The following is a 23,510-nucleotide window of genomic DNA, read 5'->3' on the forward strand; positions in this document are numbered from 1 at the left end:
GTGTGAGCAGGAGGACTGTCGCATAAGAGATGATGTGTCCCAGATTCGACCAGCTGAGAGGTGTGATGTGACCCAGAGAACTGTCGCATACTGGATGGTGAGCCCCAGGATTTACTAGCTGACAAGTGTGATGTGACCAGGAGGACTGTCCCATAAGATATGGTCTTCCCAGAATCTAACAGCTGACCTGTGTGATTTGACCAGGAGGACTCTCCCATAAGTGACGTTGTGCCCCTGGATCTACCAGCTGACCCATGTGATGTGAGCAGAAGGACTGTCACAAAAGAGGTGGTGTGCCCCATGATCTACCAGCTGACCGGTGTGATGTGACCAGGAGAACAGTCCTATAAGAGATGGTGTGCCCCTGGATCTACAAGCTGACGGTGTGAGGTGACCAGGAGGACTGCCCCATAAGAGACGGTTTGCCCCAGTTTTGACCAGCTGAGGGGTGTGATGTGGCCCGGAAAACTGTTGAATATAAGATGGTTTGCCCCAGGATCCACCACTTGACCTGTGTGATGTGACCAGGAGGATTAGCCCATAAGAGATGTTGTGATGTGACCAGGGGGACTGTCCCATATGAGATGATGTGCCTCAGGGTCTAACAGAAGATGGTGTGAAGTGACCCGGAGAAGTGCCCCATAAAACTAGCTACATTAAAAAAAAAAACATTGTTTTATTTAAAGGCAAACACAAACATGGTGGTTTTCTGTTGCCAGCGGGCCAACATCCCTGTGTTTTAGCGATTCCCAATGGGTCACAAATTGCTACCTTCCTTATAGAATAATGAGGTAGGTAACTTGTTACCCAACTGGGAATCGCTAACAGAGTGAAACACACTGTGGTACATAGCTGTTTGTGATTCCTAACAGCAAATCACAAACATTCGCAATTAGGAACTCTCAAACAGAAATTTATATTCATGGGGCCCCTACTGTCCTTCCCTCATGATCACTGTCATGCTTGACAAGGGCAGGTTTGTGTTTAGTTACCCCCACATTGACCAGGGTCAGGAGGTTATGTACGTCATCTTGTCGTGCTCAAGAGCAACCAAGCCATGCCCAATCCACCTTGGCCAAAAGGGGTGTGCTTTGTTAGCTACCTGCATTTGAGAAGGAAAGCAGTTGAATTTACCTGTGCCTAATTTTCCAAAGGATGGAGGAAATATTGGGGTTTTGTTCCATTTAAACACACCTGCCTAAGGTGTGTATGCTCCCTATGCATTAACTATGAGTGAATGTGAGTTATTTTTCCCTTTGCATGCTTTACCGAAGGACAAGGGGGTACCTAGTGCCAGTCTCTCCACCCTTGCCAAAGAATGAATGAGATTTTTGGTCATTGATGGCGGGTGTATTTGTTTTCCACCCCATCTTGCCTAAGAGTAGGTGCACTTTGTCCCTTCATACACCTGGCTGTGCCAAGTATGTGACTGAAATTTCTTTGACACCTGCACGCACCCCCTCCATGCCCAAGTGCATGGGGTAGATGTTTTTGTTTTTTGGCCTACAGACAATGTTCACAAACACCCTGGCCTTGAGTTTTTAATTTAGGTACTGCCTCCTCAGACAAACTAATTCTCCCACACACATGCACCAGATTTATAGTTTCACCATCTTTGTAGTCTATGATTTGGAGCTTGTGCTTTTCAAAAGATGTGTTTGCAGTCAATGTGTTTTACTGCTACAATATTAGGTGGGGGAGAGAGGAGGGTTCCAGGAGTCCTAGTGTGGAAACCCCGCCTTTGCCTCTATCGCCAAGCTGTGAGGCACATGTTGGGATCAGCCAGTCATTCTTGCCACTCAACCCTAACATTGGCAGTCAGGGGTGCCAATTTAGAGGCAGTGGGATGATCCAACATGGGCAACAGAGATCCTCTCACCCCTTCCCCTGGAGCCCTTCATAATCCATTACTGTGATGTCTAATGGGTGACTTGAAGAATGCAAACAGAAGGGCATCATTTGCAGTATGGCTGCAACGACTGTAGCCATGAATATCGATTAGGGAATATTGAGTTACCAGAATATCGTAGTCAAAATATTGAGGTCCAAATTATCAAGAAGTTCAGAATATATAGGTAAGAATAGATGTACTATGTTTAATTCCACAACTACATACCTTGACAATATGTATAACACCAAAGAACTAAGGGCCTGATTACGATCTTGTTGGACAGGATTACTCCGTCACAAACGTGATGGATATCTCTTCCGCCATATTACAATTCTATTATATCCTACGGAACTTGTAATCAGGCCCATAGACGTGAAGTTAGACTATGTCTGAGTAAGTCTAGTAAAACTATCCTTACTTAGATATAGTTACAATTCTACGGTCTTCTAATGGCTCAATCTTCTGTACCTCCACTGCTGCAGTTTAGGCTCTGAGCTATCATCTCCTCTCGAGGCTAATACTGAAACGGTGGAACATGAGCTTCTGTATTTGTTGAAGGAAGTTTAAGGAGTGAGTGTAGACAGCTGGATCAGGTCATTCATTTGCTAATGACCATCAGTGAGCCAAGGGAGGCCCTGGAGACTCACTACCAATGTAACAACCTCACTACAACTCCACGTCCAATTCACAAACATCATCAGACGTACCTTTGAAGATAAAATCCGCCTCCTTGCAGTTGTAGTGCAGCCACTCAATGAAGCAGCGCTCCTTCAGCGACAAGTTGTGAAGGCTTTCAGCAAAGTCCCACAGAAGGATGTCCTTATGTGCAGCATTCTCCTCTGCCACCTGCTGCATCTGTGTTCGATCCGGGGACTGTGCCATGAGAAAGACATGCTTGACCACAAAGTCAGAGAGCTGCTCATCTCTGGCCCACGTCTGGCGCAGAGCAACTCGCCTCCGGAACGCTTCTGGGTGGGATTTGGTGGCCAGCAGGAGGAGAGACTTATTCTGTGCCACCCGGCAAAAGTTCAGCCTTTCCTGCTGCAGTCGGCACTGGTAATGCTGCATGTAAGGGAATTCTGATTGGTGCTGGTGCAGGTTGATGGGTAGACGAACATCCCATCAGACATTTTCAGGGAGGAGTGACCAGGAAGATCTTGAGACTCAGGTACGATGAAAAAATATGTTTTCTCTGAGGACCAGGTTCTGCCTTCCTGCATATTGTACAGCAGAGCACAGAGCAGCAGGGAGATGCACACCATCAGCAAAATACTGCATCTTTGCAGGCGCCCCCTCGGCAGCCTCATTGCTCTTCGTTATTCACCTGGGTGGAAGGAAATGGAGACGATGACATACATACGTATGGACATGTTGGCGACAAATCTTTATTAACGGCCATTTCCTTCCCTGCTACATAACAATGCTCATGTTGGGCCCGATTCACAGAACTAACTTAAGACAAAATCCTAAACTTACTACCAGTTTGGTATTCACAGAAGGCACTTACTCATTTTGGTATTCACAGAAGGCACTTACTCATTTCAGTATTCACAGAAGGCACTTACTCATTTCGGTATTCACAGAAGTTAGGAGTCCTAACTCTAGGACTCCTAAATGCCTTCTGTGAATACCGAAAGTCTTAAAATTAGGATTTTTCTCAGTTTAGGAGTAGTAAAGTTAGGACTCCTAACTTAACTACTCCTAAACTGAGAAAAATCCTAACTTTACGACTTTAGGTATTCACAGAAGGCATTTAGGAGTCCTAAAGTTAGGAGTCCAAACTTTACTACTACTAAACTGAGAAAAATCCTAATTTTAAGACTTTCAGTATTCACAGAAGGCATTTAGGAGTCCTAAAGTTTGGAGTCCTAGCAGGTACGGGAACTGACTGACAGAGAAGATGAGGGCTTGTGTAGCGCTTGGGGACTCGGTTTTCCAAGCACCGGCTGAGCGGGAAGTAGCGCCCCATGAACGGACAAACTGACATCATGATGAGAGGACAAACTGCAGAGAAATGCAGATATTGTCTATGAACTGGGGATGCCCGTCAGGGAGACAAGCAGCGCCCATTCAATATACAGCAGTGACGCAGGGCAGGAGTGGTACCGGGGCACTGAAGTACAGCTCCTCTCATTGGAAGTCCTGGTACTGTCCGAAGGGCCACTGAAGTACAGCTCCTCTCATTGGAAGTCCTGGTACTGTCCCAAGGGCCACTGAAGTACAGCTCCTCTCATTGGAGGTACTGTTATGGTCCCAAGGGCCACTGAAGTACAGCTCCTCTCATTGGAAGTACTGCTACTTTCCCAAGCGCCACTGAAGTACAGCTCCTCTCATTGGAAGTACTGGTACTTTCCCAAGGGCCACTGAAGTACAGCTCCTCTCATTGGAAGTACTGGTACTGTTCCAGTGAAATGATACTAACTCTGTTGATAATTGTCCATTCAGTCCTCTTGTTCCCTGAAGTATGAGGCCCTGCCTATTGTAAGTGCAACAAACCTCAAAGAATCGCACTCTGAATTGTCGTTCCAATAAATAAAACAAGCATTGGAAATGCAATAGGTCTTGCCTTGGATTAAGTTAAAGCCATTTGCTTTGCTAATGGTATTGTATAGCAAAGCAAATAACTTTAACTTAATGAAAGGCGAGGCCTATTGCATTTTCAATGCTTGTTTTTTTAAGTATGTTCCTACCAATTTTGATCTTTATAATTCATTACTTTCAACCTATGTTGGTGATCGTAAAATTTGCAATGGAACTGCCCTGCTGGACTACAGGTAACGCCCACAGTCTAACCCCCTTTCTCTGTCCTACAACTACAGCAAATGGGGCCAAGTGGTGGTTTTGAAACTCTGGTAAATTGCATATTCAATTATAAAAGATGGCCTATCCGGATTAACTGACCAGCAAGCAGGGACAGCTTTTGGCATGGGCGAGCTGGGCCCAGGCCATCCGATTATCTTTCTCCAACTGCCCTCCCATGGACTCTCACCTCCAGTTTAGTAACTGAATAGGTGATTAAATTGAGTTGTGACGTGTGTGTAAAAAGGCTGCTCACTGGTTTAAGATATTCAGCCACAGCCACAGCATGAGACCAGAGAGCAAACCAAAGCCCCCCCCCCCACTAGGCTCACCAATGCGAGGGGGTACATAGAGAAAGATTGAGGGGGAAGGGTCAGGAGGTGTGCCAAATGTAATTTCGCCCGGGGCACCGTTTGAGGAATGCCCAGCCCTGTCAGGGAGGTGTCGTTTTTGCAGGTAGACGACACCGAGCATCCGAATACAGCATTAATGAATCGGGCTCAGAGAAAGTTCTTCTGTTTACAAGCAAAGTATGCAGAGGCAATTGTTAGTTTAGGCTGATGTGTTTTAAGCCAGGCCCTTAATTACATTGGCCACGCCCCTTTGAGAGGCCCCCCTAGTTTTTTTATCCCACTTAAAGCCCTGCTCCTGAGGGTATTCATACGTAAGATCTGATTTAGTGAACTTGGATTGCCCCAGAGATAGGGAAAAGCGGTGCTTAGTCAGTTAATATTGTGCATGGTTAGAGTCACCGTCATTCTGTTACAGACTATGTCGGTTGACAAAAAGTGCCATGGGAAAAACAATTTAAACTGTGTAAGGGTGGACGGAACTTACCAAAAGCGTCTTGTAGTCTGCGGAAGGAACGGGAGTGAAAAGTCTAATATGGTCCTTACCCTATAATTAACAGTAAGAGATTGTACAGGTGTACAGTGACTTATGGCGATCTAACCCGTAGGCACAAAGAACACAAACAAAAAGTGCTGCGAGTTGTGGAAGAAAGGTAGGGAGTGCAAAACTAAACTTGAAAATCAAATGTTGTCCGAGAGATTGTAACTGCTAATGCATCCTGTCTCCGTGAGTGTTTTCTTTATAAAAATGTATGCGAAGGTCGTGGAAATGGTAGTTTGCGTGAGTGCTTTCTTTAGAGAAGTGCTTACGAATCTCGTGAAAATGTTATTGTTTAAAACTGTAGATATTAAAATTAAAAATGGGAAATAGTGGTGGCCGGGCGGCCTTCCGGTAAGGATGGTTTAGTGCACCCTTAAGATTTTGGTGTGCCATGAAGTTAGCCCAGAGTGGGCCCGAGAAAGACTTTTTGTCGTGGTTTGTATCAAACCAAGATATGGGAACGGTCTTTGCAGTGAGGGAGTAGGCTGTCAGGCGCTCGCTCGCTCCTTGTGGTCTAAATATAGGCTGGAAGATCTAACGAGATGTCAGCATCCGAGTCCAGAAAGCGAGATTGTACATGACAGCAGTTTAGCATAAACCCGAGGAGCACGGAACAATTACCGAATCCGGCGACCGACTCTCACTCCCAGTGACATGATACCGTATCACATGTGTGACAGTAATATGAGTAAGTGATGGTCAATGGAACCAACTTGCACATCAGGAACGGTGTGCTTGAAAAATAAAATTAAAAGTTGAAGTGACAAAGAAAATGGTCGTCCGGGAGGATTATTTGTGCTTGCCATATATACGGGAGGAAAAACAAGCTTCTGATTGAGGTCACTACATACTTCTTAAGTTGGTTTTAACTGATTCGGCGAGCCAGCAAATGTACAGCGTCATTCTCCAACAAGACAAAAGAACATAAAGCATGCCTTAAAACCACAGCGCTTTAAAACAACACAATATAAAGAGCGGCCGCGCTGCTTAAACAAATCAAAACACGAGTTTGCAAGTTTAGGAGAGAGCATGTGGGGAAAAAAGTGCGTAGCTAATAATTAAAGGAGTGTGTGTACTTCCGCCAGTAAAAGATCCAATCCCGGTGGGCGGGGTCAAAAGGGGACAGGGTGGCAATCAGGAGGGATTGAAATGCCTCCGGTGCAATCATTGCACTGCCATTTGCATAATTTGTGACGCCAAACGACGCGCACAAATTAAAACTGCAGGCGGAGCTGAGACACGGCATCGGAATCCGTATTGATTCCAAGAAGCACTCTGCATGGCGAGGGCAACGCATGTGCTGCATTCGCCAGGCTGAGACCTAAAAATTACTACTCAAACCTTCACCCCCAATCCCAGATCTTGGTTAAATCCATCGTTTTGCACGCCACGCCACGACCTTCCTTCTTCCTTCAGTTAAGGCCGCTGCAGGAGTGCAGACAGCCTCGGCTTTGGCACTCAAAACTAAAAGAAGAAGCCTTTTGCAACTGACACGTGTAACTCCTTGACCACGTCCAAAAATGCTGCAAGTAATTGCCCTGCGCAAGAACAAGTGAAAAACGCAAAAAATATATTACCTCATTGACATTTTCTCGGTTTATGGAAAGAGTGACCATAAAAGGGGGAGGTGACAGACAATCTGCTTATAATAATGGCTTATTATAAGTATCTTTGTATTTTGAATGTGCACTGAATGTGACGTATTCAGTGCATTAAACCTAAAAATAAAATGGCAGCTACTCACTATTTAGGGAACATGTTTGCTTGTGAGAAGTGCTGGCACTCTTCCATTAAAAGAATTGCAGCAGTGCTGAGAAGTGCAGGTACTCTCCCATTAAATGTGTTGCAGAAGTGCAGGTACTCTCCTATTGAATGTATTGAGGCAGTGCTAAGAAGTGCCGGCACTCTATTGAATGTATTGCAGCAGTGTCTGCACTTCTCAACACTTCTGCCACACATTTAATGAGAGAGTACCTGCACTTCTCAGCACTGCTGCAATACATTTATTAGGAGAGTACCTGCACTTCTTAGCAGTGCTGCAATACATTCAATAGGAGAGTGCCTGCACTTCTCTACACTGCTGCAATACATTCAATAGAGTGCCGGCACTCTCCTATTGAATGTATTGCAGCAGTGCTGAGAAGTGCCGGCACTCTATTGAATGTTTTGCAGCAGTGCAGAGATGTTCCGGCACTCTCCTATTGAATGTATTGCAGCAGTGCTAAGAAGTGCAGGTACTCTCCTAATAAATGTATTGCAGCAGTGCTGAGAAGTGCAGGTACTCTCTCATTAAATGTGTGGCAGAAGCGTTGAGAAGTGCAGACACTCTCCTACTGAATGTATGACAGCAGTACTGAGAATGACTGGTACTTCTCCTATTAAATTATTGTAGCAGTGCTGAGAAGTGCACGTACTCTCCCTTTAAAATTACAGAAGCGCAGGCACGGAGTACCGGACAGTACCTGCCCATTTAAAGCACTGGGTATATCCTTACGCTTTCAGACAGCTGTAAATTTAGGAGGGAGTGGCCTCAGACTGCATGGTTGTAAAAATGTCCCAGTATGAAAGAAGAGAGCGCATTGGGTTTACTGCCTTTATCTCAAACCAAGGTCCAGTCTCCTAGCATCTACAATGCCTGCAGGCATCTTACTCCTGAAGTCGTGATGCATTACGCCTGTAATCGTACAGATGTGAAGTCCGAGGACGGCAGGGCTGGGCAGAGTCTGCCACGTGACCGACTCTGCCCAGCCCTAGCTGCTTCCCGGAGGAACTGTCTGGTTATTATGAAATATAGTACATTTCCATAGAGATCTGCCCAGCTCTGCAATCCTGTATTTCTACAACAAAAGTTATGTATATGTAGCTGGTTAATCCTTCACTCTTGCAGTCTTCAGGGGCACTCATCCGGCTACAGTAGTAAGTAATCTCAACTACTGAAAAGATATGCACTGGTTACAGAATTGAGCGTAATGGTTTTACTAAGGAAAAAAAGGAAACAAGATATAATGCCTCAGTTAGTGATAAATAAAGCCTCATTTTTAGGTCTCGGCTGGCGTTGAGCGCGCATGCGCTCCTCGCCTGCGAGAGCTATACTAAAGGAGTCAGTTTCGAGAAGGGGACTCGAGCCCCACCCCTCATTTACATTGGGTAGCGTCAACGGTTATGGTAAACGCTGGCTTCCCATTGGAAAGGAGGGTTTTTCATTGCCTCCCTTTTAGATCTTGGCTGGCGTAGACCGCGTATGCGCTTCTCGCCTGCGAGAGCTATAATAAAGGAGTCAGTTTCGAGAAGGGTACTCGAGCACCGCCCCGCATTTCCACTGGGTAGCCTCAGCGTTTATGATAAACGCTGGCTTCCCATTGGAAAGGAAGGTTTTTCATTGCCTCCCTTTGGCTTTTTACCGGACTGCCTCGCCTGACTCACGGCTGTCGTGAAGACTTTTCTTATCTGCTTGTTTATTTAACAAGCAGATAAGAAAAGACTTCACAACAGCTGTGAAGCAGGCACAGAGCTCAGAGGTGCACGGGGTCACGGGGAGGACAAGGGATTTCAGTATATGGCGCCGCGTGTTTATTTTTGCATCTCGCTTTCACTTTAAAGTGAAAGCGCGATGCAAAAATAAACAGCGTCTGCCTGGGGAGCAAGTACTATTACACCCTTACACTTGTGCCTCTGCACTGTGCCATCTCTAACTGTACCAGTGCCATCGCTTGCAGTGCAAGTACTATTGCACCCTCACACTTGTGCCTCTGCACTGTGCCATCTCTATCTGCACTAGTGCCATCGCTTGCAGTGCTAGTACTATTGATCCCTTACACTTGTGCCTCTGCACTGTGCCATCTCTCCCTGTACCAGTGCCATCGCTTGCAGTGCAAGCACTATTGCACCCTTATACTTGTGCCTCTGCACTGTGCCATCTCTTCCTCTACCAGTGCCATCGCTTGCAGTGCAAGCACTATTGCACCCTTACACTTGTGCCCCTGCACTGTGCCATTTCTATCTGTACTAGTGCCATCGCTTGCAGGGCTAGTACTATTTTACGCTTGTGCTTCTGTACTGTGCCATCTATTCCTGTACTAGTGCCACCACCTGTAGTACAAGTAAAATTGCACCCATACGGGTATGCCTATGAATTGTGCCATCTCTCCCTGAACTTGTGCCACTGCTTGCTATGCAAATCGTAGTGCACACTTTGCATGTACCAGTGCTCGTGCTATCTGGGTATCTGCATTTCGCAATGCACATACATATATGTCCTTGCGCACGTGCCATGGCTCCCTTATCATGCACCTTTGCTCACTGTATACACGCCTTTTCTCCTTTGTGCACGACCGATTTAAAATCACTGGAAAGATTAACATCTCTCGTCCCTAACCACACCCCAGGGTATCCTAGTGTTCCTTGCCACAGACTAGTGCTCTCTCCTTCCTTCCCACTATTCTATAGCGCCTCATTCCTGTGTCACGGCACTGTAGCGCCATCCGTGTCTTCCTCACGGCACCTAGCGCCTCCTATGTCCTCTTAGTATCGTCATTGGCATCCACTGTACGCCCCTCCCACCATATATATATTTCCCAATAATAAACACACAACACAGTTTGTTAGATTGGGTACAAATGCCGCAGGTTTATTACATACACCGTTATGTAATGGTGGGTTATCTTACAGGCGATCCAAGGGCAGGCAACCAACTGGGCCGCCTGCCCGCCTGATGAGCCGGGCAGCACTGGAGCGAACCCGGCCTCTGCTGCCCTACCAGTGATTCTCTTACAGGATCACGTGACCGTTGGTAACTTCTTACTCACGCCCCTTCCAGGGCGGAGCGTCGCATAGCAAACCCCCGGTTGTTCAGGCCCACAACTGCCCAAAGGACTAGCAGAGCACCGACACGGTTTTCCAGGAACCTCCCATGAGGCTCCTAATATTTGGCTCTGGCACCCACCATGGTGCCGCGCAGAGGTACCCTTCTGTACCCATTTGCTTCCAGATCGCCCTGTATCTCCGCCTCCAACGAAAAAGGAAAACATTACAATACTCTCTGCCCCCCCTCACCTGCCACCACCACGCCGGGTAAGCGGAAGGGAGGGATGCGGTGAGCGTGGTAAAGAGGTCGACCTCATGGTGGGGGAGGGCTATATAGCCTCCCCTCAGGAAACGATGCCCCCGGAAGTGACGCCCATCGCGTCACGCCCAGGGAGGAAGAGGGGGGACTCACCGGAGTCCCTGCCCCCAAGGGGGGCGGGGAGGGGCTCTGGTGCCCAGATGACACTAGAGCGCCGACCGCTCTATTGGCCCCCTGCGGGTGCCGCGGTCAGCGGCATAGTATCGTCATTGGCATCCACTGTACGCCCCTCCCACCATATATACTTTTCCCAATAATAAACACACAACACAGTTTGTTAGATTGGGTACAAATGCCGCAGGTTTATTACATACACCGTTATGTAATGGTGGGTTATCTTACGGGCGATCCAAGGGCAGGCAACCAACTGGGCCGCCTGCCCGCCTGATGAGCCGGGCAGCACTGGAGCGAACCCAGCCACTGTGCCCTACCAGTGATTCTCTTACAGGATCACGTGATCGTTGGTAACTTCTTACTCACGCCCCTTCCAGGGCGGAGCGTCGCATAGCAAACCCCCCGGTTGTTGAGGACCACAACCACCCAAAGGACTAGCGGGTCGCCGACACGGTTTTCCAGAAACCTCCCATGAGGCTCCTAGGATTAGGCTCTGGCACCCACCATGGTGCCGCGCCGAGGTACCCTTCAGTACCCATTTGCTTCCAGATCGCCCTGTAACTCCGCCACAGCTCTGGAGGCGGCCGCCGTCGCTGCCAGAGCCCCCCACCAAAACAGCTATAGTCTTACCCGCAACCTCTCCTGTCTTATACCTCCTGCAAATCTAGATGAAAGAGAACCATCCCTACTGGTTATAGATGAGCCCATCTATATCCCAAGAGCCCTTGACGTTAGCCTGGGTCAGCTAGTGTCTGATGAAACATGATGCCCTTTTGGCCTGAGAAGTTGTGCAAAGAACTATTCACCCACATGCGGGAAAGTTCCACTGCATCACATGCCTCGCCCCGAGCCAACTCTGAGCGGGCGGAGTGCAGACACCAAGGCTCACATTGCCCCATCTATTTGCTAATCTCATCTAGCTGGCGTCCTTCTAGAACCGTGTGTGCCTGAACACCAGCGTGCTCCATCCATGGGACAGCAGCCCACTTGCTGGGTGACCATTCCCCCACCCGCCTGCCTACTTTGGCTATTCTGGCGAGGAGGAGTATACTTAACCTTTAAACAGTCCCTATGCTTGCTAAATCGTGACGCACAGGAGTGTTCATAGCTAGAAGTGTGTCACAATGGGCAAGGGGCCCTCCTGCCCTCGCCATGTATCTCTTATTCCTTATGGGAATTTTGCCCGTTCAGTTCCTACTGTGGTGGAACCCCCTAGGCTACTAGAGAATCTGTCTGATTTAAGCAGTACGCCCGTGACATTAACTTGGATCAGCTAGAGTCTGATGAAACAAGAAGGCCCTTGTGACCTGTGAAGTATTCACACCACGATGTTTCAGACACCCTGGCTCACAATGCCCCACCTATTTCTGATCACACTAGCTGCCGCCCTTCTAGCACCGTGTGCATCTGAAAACATGTGTCTCCCATCTCTGGGACAGCAGCTCACTTGTCAGGAGATCGCTCATACCCCCGCTTGCATACTTAGGCTATTAGGGCGAGAAGGATATACTTAACCTTGTCCCAGTCCCTATACTTGCTAAATCAAGGTGCACAGGAATGTCCATACTATGCGTATGAGACAATGAGCAAGGCTGCCCTCCAGCACTTGCCCTGCATCCCTTATTCTTTATGGGAATTTCACCCGCTCAGCTCCCTCTGGTGAAGCCCCCTAGGCATACCCACTTAGAGAATCTGTCTGATTCGATACAGGGTGCACTGTCTGTAGTATGGTGCCTAATATTTGATGTGGGAGATGCCACGCACCGCCTAGGTCATGCGACCAGAAGGAGCACACCACTTTCACCCGGGCGTACCTCTAAATGGGACTGAGCGATACCAGGGGGGGTTGGACGGAGCGTTTGAGCACATCAAACACTCACCCCCCGTCAACTGATCTGGGTTTAAACCATCATCCTTCTTTAGCTCACTCCACCACCCCAGTTCAGACATGTCCATACGCAAATCAGTCTGACCCTGTGCCTCATGGGAGCAGTCCAGCTCGAACTGTGAAGCCCTGTCTTCCCTGGACCAGAAACAAGCCTCCTCCGCCAGTTTCGGGTTCCTAACCCTCATCAGCCGGCTATCTTGAAACCAGTGGCAAAGTGAGCAAGGGACCCACGTCTGGGCATAGCCTGCCTACTTAGGGCGAACAAAGCTTTGCCAAAGGGGATGTTGGACGGAGTGTTGACATGGCAAGCACTCACCCCCAGTCAATTGATCTGGGTTTAATCCATCATCATACTTTAGCTCTCTCCGCCCCCCCCCCATTTCAGACATGGACAAATGCAAATCAGTTGGACTCTGTGCCCCTTATTGCATCTGAATGGGACTGGCTCAAACCAGCTGTACGTCAGAAACACACATATCTTAAACCTCTTTACTTTCTTTAGACACTTGGCACCCTTCTGGTTGCAGCTCTGTGTATTTGTGAAGCGCGCATGCCCCCGGGGCACGGGGTCGCTGAATGGCCAGTGTATGTTACCCCCTCGCTGATACTTATCCATCCCTCACTGCCCGTACTTGGATTGAAGGGTTGATGGATGCTACCTAAGGACTGAAGACTTAATACTCCAACCCAGTTCAACCCCAGAACTTGGGGCAACCCAAGTAGTGACCATGCCTTTCATGTTACATCTACCCCAGCGCTTGACTATCAATGTGCTAGGGACCCAAGTCTCAAAGGATTACCCTTCTATTGTCCGGTTCTGGCCCGCAGAAGAATAACCCAGGGGGGCAGCCAAGTCTATGGTACCAGAGGAGAAAGTTATGTGCAAATACCTGCCCTTTCCTGAATATGGGGAATGCCCACTGGTCTCTAAACCCTGTCGCCATTTGGCTCTAACACAGTATTTACCAAACATTTATGCACTGCCGCAAACATGTTATATGTCAACTACCACAACCCGCCTGCTGCCCTGGCTAACGCGCGGGTGAATATGTCTAAACTGAAGCGACCAGAAACCTACCCTTGGTTGCAGAGGAATGCCCATCCAGTGTACATGGTACCTGTTTCTAAATGGTGCCAGCAGGTGTTCCTCATAAAAGGCCCTCGTAGCCAATTGCCCAATGCAGACTCATCATTTCGCAGCGCCTCTTTGCATTGTCACTTCCAGAGTCAGTGTAAAATTATACTTTCCCACCATTGTGCTGGTAACCGGTGGTAAAGGCAGAGAGAACCTGGGTATAAGATCAGTTTCCTAGAGTAAAACAATAATTATCCCACACCATTATCACAGGCAGTGAGTGTGCCCAACGAGACACCCCACACTTCTGTGCGACACCAACACTAACGCACCGTGTGCCAGTTTGTGCATATCATTCTAGGGTGACTAAGCCCTAATGTTCCCCCTTCCCTGGATGCTCCCCAGTACGAGGGTACAGACTGATGACCAAGTGCTGTGCCAGCCAATATCACCAGGGTCAGTGAAACCACTGCAAGGTGGCACGCCAAGCTAAGCCCACCCAAGAATTCGCCTACCAATGCGAGAGGACCAAGCACCAAGCATTCCTCGCTTCTTAAGCCATCACTACGATGGTAGGCCCGCCCAGCCGGTGAGACCACTCTATATGGCCAACAGTTGTCTCACACAAGGCCTGTGTTACCTCAGTCTCGGTCCTCCTGCAGCACAGTGCCCCACAGGTAACCTCCTGGGTGCGCGGTCAATGCAATCTGGCATGGCTGATAGGTGCACTGGCATTTAGTGCTAAGCTTAGTGTGCAGCCAGCTGGTATTCTGAGGCTTCTGTCATTGCCTCCGAGACAAATACTACGAAACCCCTAACGTATCAGATACTAGACAATCTGTCTCTTCACTCTGAAACTCGCTAATCATTAACAGAATGCCAAGTGACTTAAACAGGGGCATATCAAAACCATGGAAACACCTGGATTTGAACATGTAACCAACAGGTTCAGAGTCAGATACCTTACCATTAAGCCACTGTCTGCTGTAACAGTTCCACGCAGTGCGAAGGCTCTTAGCTATAAGAGGGAACCTCTCAAAACGGTGCTATCTTTATCTGCCTTCACATCGTCTGCAGTCATGTGACCTTGGCTTGGCTCGATGGAGCCACGCAGAGGTATTGAAATGGAATACAAGAGTGCCTGTTAAATCACCTATTCAGCACAACTATCCTTATGTCCCCTGCAAATGAAAGCATGGTCGTCCATGGAACTGCGCAACGCTCGCTACTACAGGTGCAGCCCACCCTACGCAAAGTTTAGTGGCCTGTGCGGAATCTAGGGCTGAGAAGTCACAGCACCCTCACTGGCTAATGGCCTACTAAGGACCCGGCTTCCCTCTGCGTCTGGTTGCTACCACTCAGTTCGTACCCTGAACCACCGGCTGGGAGGTATCCGAAAGTAACAAATAAATGAGGAAAAGAGACAGATCCCGACCTGTGCTCACCTAGCTCCAACATTTCAGTGACACTAGTAAATATTCACATGCCTGCTTGTTTAACATTCCCTTTTACTAAAAATTCGAAGTGCTATTGGTTGACTCTTCACAGTTCGATCTAGTACATACATGAGCTGAAGGTATCGGAGTGCCTTACATGAGCACCCCCTACATTGTACCAGGACTTATGCACAGACAGGATTACCGAATTAAGAGGGGCAGAGTCGCACTTCCCGTGCAAACACATTTTTCGGATGCGGGCAGCGATCACCTAGTGACCACCCCATCTGCTGCCCCACACACCAAGGTTGTTCACCACTGGCCCCTTCAGTTGGGAGTGTAGTGTAACTGCTTACGGTTTAACGAGGGCTTTGTGCATAAACAGGCACACACAGCGTTTGCACCAGAGTCTGACCCCAGAAAGAAAGCGCTTGCGATCATAAATGCATCGACCATAGCCACTGAGCGCTGCCAACAACCACCCGCAGTTGCACTTCCCACGAGAGGCGGGCCCCATTTTGCCCCACCCGGCCAAAAACAGCACGCCCGAGCTATGCTGCCGGTTGCACTCGGTTACCCTACCAGCAAAGTCAATAACCTGGCACAATCCTCTACCAAAAACTCCTAGAGATTCGTGGGAGGTTCGGGAGAGCAGCTTAAGGACACAGCCCCCCGTCTAGGGAGACCTCAGCGGCTGTGATACTGCCACTGCACCAAGCTACATCCACTGGTGACTCTTGTATTCTAATGAACCAGTGTTGCTGTGCTATCACCTTAACTGTATACATTAAATCTGCCAAACCAGATTAACTATCCATACCCTTCTTCCTACAACTACCACTTGATTCTAGGCCCAAGGTACGCCTCTAGATAAAATGCAGGAGGAAAACCGATTAAGTGGTAATGCCAAGACTCTGACGAGGCGAGAACAAGCACAAAACCGAGGGACAGTGCCATCCAGTGGCCTAAACACCTCACTGCACCAGGAATCTACATAAACGATCGGTGGTGTAAGAGCTCCTTTGTAAACTCTCTTTACCACGATTTCTAAACATTCTCCTCACCCGGCGAGGAGCTGGTCCGACATGCTATCCGTGAACCTTATCTGTGTCGCAATGTGTTCGCACGCTGTAGCGCCCCCCACCTGCGGCCACGTGGGCGGTGGGCCCCTTACCCCTAAACGTTCTGTCGCGTGGCACCAGGCCCCCCCTGTAACTGCGAGGGGGGGTGGGCACTTGTCCCCCAGCTCCCGAGCACCTAGGGAGCACCTCGCAAATGTTTTGGAGAGGACACTGCAGCAGGTGCTCCATCCACAGATCTATTGGACCCAAATCTCTGTATTGGGACGTGGGGGGGGGGGGGGGGGGGTCAACGCCCGGTCCTTGCTGACTAGCGATATTGAACACTAGAACACACCAACATTTACTGCATGAATATTTAATATGAAATCTTCTGTAGACAAGCATGAATTGAAAGATCTCTTCTCCGCAACGGAACACATTAGTCACTTCAATTCTCTGTACTAGAAGGCATTCGTCACACTCCATAGGGGTGTGTGCTCAAGTATTCCAACGGCCCCGGGGGCCCATGGCTTTCCACATTCCGCACTGGAACACCCATAAATCTCCCCAGGCCAATAATTCTGTGCCACCCTTTAGGGTGATCTATTGCAGACTAAAAGAGATTGTCTTACTTATGATTTACCAAAGTCCATTTAAAACCTCTGGTTATTTAAAAACGAGCCAGTGTCAAAGTCATTCACATCTTTCTTACTGAAGTGGACTGAAGACGACAGAGACGACCCATCAAACACCAGGCGCGGTACTGTGAGAGTACCAATTTTCCGGTCAGGCCTCCCGACGCCCAATGCCTTTCAGTCCGCATGAGGTCAGAGGTTGGAAGGAAGGCCCCCAGGATATCATGGGCACAGCCAAGCCCAACTAATTCACTTCAGACCGCACAGGCCTGAGTACATGCAGCTCTGGCATACAATCTGACCCGGGAATCCAGGTATCCTCAACCCCCGGACAACAACAAAAGGGATGGGGGGTGGCTGGCTGGCCCCGACAAAGACCCCCCAGCCTCTCCAGGACCGCACTCACCGCCTAATTCGACGACGCGACGACTGTAAGGTATACAACCTGCGCACCACAGTTGTGGCCTAACCGTGGTCATTATTAACAACACAATTGCGACTGCACTCTATACTACAATCGAGGTTCAACTATTGACATCCCACCACAAAGCCAGGCGCGGTTTGAACGAGTTGGGGTGTGGGGGAGGAGGGATGTTATACATTAAGACATCCACCGGTCTGCGTGTCCTAACACCATCGACTGTATCGCGCCAAGAACCCCGATACGGGAGTCTGCGCTATATAACCGTTTGGAGTCAGCCAATTACAATGTAGCACCTAGGAACACGGAAGCAGCCAGCTACCTCACGTGCGGCAGCCGTCTGTATAGCGGAACAGCACCCAAGTATATCCAGGGCCGTTCAAAGCACCTGAACATGTGACAGCAAGCACGGTACGTAGCCTCTACCCCAGCGATCGAACAGCCATCAACCCTTATACAAATGAAAACACACAGCCTGCATACTGGGGAACAGCTGACACCCCATATACCCGACCCAAAACGAAGGTGCCACCTCACGCCGCCGAGCCTGCCGGCACCCAGTGCTACCCAACATGGGCTGGACGGCAGGCGCAGGTCACCACAGGTCACGCGGCCTCCGTGCGGGAGGGCCAGCCACTAACCAAATCTGCCTTAAACGCCCCTCTAGCCGAGACACATGCCCCTGCGGGGGGGGGGGGGAGATCCAAACAGGGAGCGTTGCCCCCTCTCCCTCCATGCAGGCACCCAACCATGGCGATGACCGGGTGTTGGTCACACTCGCCAGTAAGAGAAGGGGGAGGGGGGGTTGCTAAGGACTCACCGCACCAAGAGCTCTCGGACCCGACCAAGGGAACGACCAGAGCGTGGCAAAGAGGTCGACCTCATGGTGGGGAGGGCTATATAGCCTCCCCTCAGGTTACGATGCCCCCGGAAGTGACGCCCATCGCGTCACGCCCAGGGAGAAAGAGGGGGGACTCACTGGAGTCCCTGCCCTCAAGGGGGGGCGGGGAGGGGCTCTGGTGCCCAGACGACACTAAAGCGCCGACCGCTCTATTGGCCCCCTGCGGGTGCCGCGGTCAGCGGCATTCCTGCAGACCTGTGCCTCCTGCTTCCTTTGCCTCATTCCTTTACTACCTCAGTCAGCCTCCACCATGCCCCTCTCCTTGATCGCATTCTTCAGGTCGGAGCCCCCAGCTGCCCTCAGCACCCTAGCGCCCCGGTGATTGTTGAACCTTGTTGAGGGGGGTCGGTTGCAGATGGCTCGGATGGACCAGGCGACGATCTGTCCAAACAGTGAACCTTACGTGATGCTCCGGCGTGTACTCACCCTTTAATGGGGGAACAGAGAATAACAAGAGACGCGTTGGGTCAGCCAATGGAATCAGAGACTACATCTCCCAGAATGCACCTGTTCAGGGAAAGCCAACAACTAGTAGTATGATGCTGCTGCCATGGAGCGGCCCTAGGAGTGACGCTCGCTGGCTTCCTTCGGCACCCGCCCCCCTGAGAGTGGATCTGGGGTCGGGGTAGGGTAGGTTTTGAGGACTGCTGCTTCCCACAGCCCCTGTTCACGCGCTGCTCACGCCGCCCAGACTACGCTCCCTCCAGCAAGCAGGCGTCTGCTCCCCCTTAGGGCGTGGGGTTCCGCACCCCAGGGCCCGCCCACACCCTCAGAAGGCAGGGGCACCGTGCCCGAATTAGCCCTGCCTGCAGGTTACCACCCGCTTCTTCCGCCACAGCAGGCACTAGCAGCCTCCCTACCAGATGCTGCTCCCGGGAGTTCTGCCCAAAAAATAAAAGTGCACCCACGCCCTTGAAGCAGCCACAGAGGCACCATTGTGCGTGCCCCGGAGAGAGCTAAAGATACCCACACAGGCAGCCTTCCGAGAGGGGTCGACCAGCTGCTAGGGGGGCACTGCCCTCAGCGAGGCCTGCCATGAAAACTCACGTGTCTGAGTATGAAAGCGAAGACACTCTGGTCCTGCTCAGGGCGGTTGTAATTTATAGCGTGTCTGTATGGCACTATTGGCAGAAAGAAAAATGTCAATGACACAACAACAGACTAATAGACAAAGAGGGCTGGCAGAAAGCATCGATAAGTATGTATATTAAAGGTATAAATTGAGCAGTATCAGAAGGCCTTGGCTAACACCAGGCCTAAAAACCGAAAATAAGCATGCACTTTAACAGTGGCGGTTTTCCCATTAAGGACAGTGACACACTGTCTACAATACAACCCACTAAAATAAGAGTACAATTACTAGCTGCCACTTCATTTCTTCATGTAGCAAAAATAAATATAAACTAATAAAGGAACAAAAATGAAATACGGGAAGGATTGTCAATAAATACAAAGGGGCATATTATCAAGAAACGGCGTTAAAATTATTGAGAATTCCCATAGAAGCCCATGTTCTGGTGTCAACATGGGCTTCTATTGGAATTCTCCAGGGTATATTATCAAGCCCATTATCGCCGCTTTAGCTGCAGTTTTCTGCTGCTAAAGCGGCGATAATTTTAACGTTGTGCTTGATAATATGCCCCATAGAACCTTAACCATGGTCATAAACATTTAGGGGCATATCAGCAACAACCGGCGATAATTATCGCTAAGCGCACTTAGCGCTAGGATAATTATCGCCGGCTAACGTGGATTTTTATCGCTGAGATAGCGTGCTATTAGCAACGCTTATCTCAAAAGCGATAAAAATCCTAGCGCTAACTGCCAAACGTCAGATTATCGCTGGAAACCCAGCAATAATCTCACGAAGTTTGGCGATAGCTTGCTGATAGGGCCTCACATACTTAGCCATGATATCGACCTTCCATAGGATATCATGGCTAAGTCAGTCCTGAAGCAGGCGTAAGGAAAGTAGCGATAACAGGGGTTATCGCTACTTTTCTTGCCGCTATGCTTCATAGCGTGGGGCTGGATGATAGGAGAAATGTCGCTTAGCGACATTTCTCCAGTCATGTCAGGTCAGGAACGCCCACTTTGCATCTCATTAGGGATGCAAAGCTGGGCGTCAAGAATCTGGGCGCTAATGCAAGGTTTCACGCGATAGCATGACCATGCTGATTAGGCGATAAAATTATCGCCGCTTTTCGCCCGAAGACGGACGCAAAAGCGGCGATAATTTTATATCGCCTTGTTGCTGATATGCCCCTTAGATTTTCTAAAGAACTGGAGTTAATAAGGAAAAAGAACATGTAGGGTTGGAGCAGTATGCATGTACCATGTACTTCTTTTCTAAGGACTTTTGTCCGCTTGAAGCACAACATGGAAAATCCCACCACATTAAAAACATTTAGGGGAGAAATGTGGGCACGAGAGGATCACCTGTAAAACAAGCATTGAAAATGCAATAGGTCTCGCCTTTGATTAAGTTAAAGCCATTTGCTTTGCTATATAATACCATTAGCAAAGCAAATGGCTTTAACTTAATCAAAGGCGCGACCTATTGAATTTTCAATGCTTGTTGTATTTTATGTTGGCTAAAATCTTTTGATATGACGAATAGTGTGATGAATGAGTCAATGGGAGACGTGAGAATAGATGCAGAGCGGACGACTGGATTTTGGGGTGTGGGTACCAGTGAGAGGAATAAGAATTAATGAATAGGGGGTGAGGGGGTATGGATGCAAGGGAATAGACGGGTCAGGAGTTGATCTGCGGCATGTGGAGAAAGAGTGAGAGTAAGTAGTGTGGAGAAGTGTGGCTCAATGATTAGAGCGGCAGACCCTGATGCAGAGGTCTAGCCCGGGACCAGGGTTCAATTCCTTGCCTCGGCGGGTCTTGGGCTCAAAAATTCCACAGACCCGATAATTCTCGCCTCGGTGCCTATTCCAATCATGAAGTCCCACTCTGCAACTCTGGGCAATAGCTTGCTTAATCTCCACAACGGCCCCCACAACGCTAAAGGATGCCTGGCCTCCACCTTGGGGGTGCCCAGGAGTGGACGCCTTACAGGGAAAGCCAGGATGGGTTCCACAGTGGTATTCGTACAAGCGCCTTGAGACCCTTGCGGGTAAGTAGTGCGCTATACAAGTATCAAATTTACATTTACTGACAGCAAGGAGGTGGTAGCACACTTTCAAAAGAATACATTGAGTGGTTTGAGATGTATATAAAAAATGTTTTGTTTTTTAATTTGTGCAATTGTATTTTTTAATGCCACCGATCTGAAAGTGTTGTAGAAATATTCCCCAGGAGTCGTCAGTACATTTACTCCAAACCAAAAGCAGTCACACGCCGAGGCGACCAACAACTCCTCCTGTGAGGTTACACAACAAGTCTACCTTCGGGCTGTGCAACATCTGTGTCGGGCAGGTAAGACACACTCACACACCCGATAAGCGACACAGAGCACCCCGCCCCACCCCCACTTATAACTCCAAGGTAGCTGCACCCCTGTGCCATGATAACCCGGATGTAAATGCCATATTTGGAGCACCGGTGTGATAAGAATCCTCCCAAACTAGCACACAACAAAATAACACACAACACTCCTGGGGACCCAACACCCAACGGCATAACGTACAACGACGGGGCCCCCCGCAGAACGTGGTGACCCCCCTTACCTCACCGACATGCACAGAACGTAGGCTGCATGGAGGCCCCCTGGAGGGTGGGGCACTTCTCAGTCACAAATACTGCGCCCCCGACAACACATTGAAGCTGCCACAGTGAGACCACGCTCAGCCCTGCAGACACAAACACCCGCTGAGAATCAGCAAAGAACCGGTGAGACCGAGTTCACTTCCACCCTGATGGAAGACAGGCCCGTGTCGTATCTAGAGGCAGCGGGGCAAGACCATCCCCCACTAACAAGTGAGAAGGGCATGTCCAGCCCCACCCTTGCAGGGTGCATGCGCACTGCTGCAGCCACACTTTCCAAACGTGCTGCCTGCTGCTGAGACAATTCACAACCCGCTCTTGCTGGTTCCCTCGGGAGGCCAACAGAGGGAGCCAGCCAGCTGTGAGCACGTGCGAGCATGCTGCGCGAGGCGGCAGGCTGGAGGCAACAGGGCTGTGTCCTGCCTGGAAATGTAGTCTTTAAATCCTGTGCAGTTGTGTACAGTGCAACCAGCCTCACGTGACTCTCAATGCACCATTCGCCATTAGTGCTGTGAACAACATCCTTAAGGCTCAACACCTGCCCTAGCCTGTATCCTAGCGTTTACAACCTGCAAAGTTATGACTAAAGACATTTTACGAATGGGCTTAGAAGTGTACAGTTAGGCACTACGTGCCCTGCACTGCTCACGTCCATCTGGCCTCGCCCCGCGCTGGAGGGAAGCAGAGCCTCGGTTACTACACTCCAGCGCTGCTTGTGACAAACCCAGACTCTAGGCACAAGCGTCCAAGTCTGCACCGCCAGATGTTAATTCACTGCTCGGCTCAGTTTATCAAAGCACACCCTTCTCCTCTTGGCCTGGTTTTAAGATCCTCGTTAGTCCAGACCTAGCACTGGAGTTAAAAAGTATGTCAACGCCTCTGTGCATGCCAAACATCACTTCCTTTGCTTGTATCACCAGGTAGGGATAGGTTAGAACGCGGTTAAACATTGTCATTCCTTCTATTCGCCATTTTAAATGTATGTTTCAGAGGGCAAAAGACAAACTTTTACTCATTTTCTAATTCCGATTAAGTGGCCTTGGCCCAAAAATACAAGCCGCGACCTAGAATGATGGCCAGGTGCAGGGCCGGCTTTAGTGCTGGTGGCGCCCTCAGGAAGCCAGCACCCGGTGCGGTGGCACCGGTCGCACCGCCCTAAAGCCGGCCCTGGCCAGGTGGCAACACGGATGCGAGTGCAGGGCCCAGACCAGGCCAGATGCCAACAGGGGGCGCCATAAACGAGTCGAGAACCTTCACTAAAGCACACACCGGAGGGAGATGGGATGTCGCGAGAGCAGCCAGGGCTGCCCAATGAAAAGGCGTGAGGGCGAAGGTTGTATTTACATTATCTGTGATGGTAAATTATGTCGTGTCAATCAGGCGTGCAGAACTGCCTTTCATTAAAAAAAAATGCCTCTTTAATCTTCTGTCTCGCACTATTTTAAGTTGTATTCACCTCATTATGAAACAATACTGCTAGGCTCAGAATTTGAAACAGAGAAGCGCGCGCACAGGGAAGCGCGCGCCTTGCATGGAAAGCCTTGGATGCTCACGGGGCA

General features: G+C 49.5%; 1 pseudogene across 1 annotated transcript in view; it reads right to left on the reverse strand.

Annotated features, from left to right (window-relative positions):
- LOC146782918 (UDP-GlcNAc:betaGal beta-1,3-N-acetylglucosaminyltransferase 7-like) overlaps nt 1-22,141 on the reverse strand; it is a 72,730-nt pseudogene extending 50,589 nt beyond the window's left edge. The window contains exons 1-2 of the transcript XR_014972309.1: nt 21,915-22,141; nt 2,599-3,215 (exon numbers count right to left, since the gene is read on the reverse strand). The product of XR_014972309.1 is annotated as a UDP-GlcNAc:betaGal beta-1,3-N-acetylglucosaminyltransferase 7-like (transcript). The remainder of the gene's footprint in view (nt 1-2,598; nt 3,216-21,914) is intronic.
- Nucleotides 22,142-23,510: the final 1,369 nt, after the last annotated feature.

Source organism: Triturus cristatus, chromosome 12 (genome assembly GCF_964204655.1).
Source record: "Triturus cristatus chromosome 12, aTriCri1.1, whole genome shotgun sequence".
NCBI classification, from domain to species: Eukaryota; Metazoa; Chordata; class Amphibia; order Caudata; family Salamandridae; genus Triturus; species Triturus cristatus.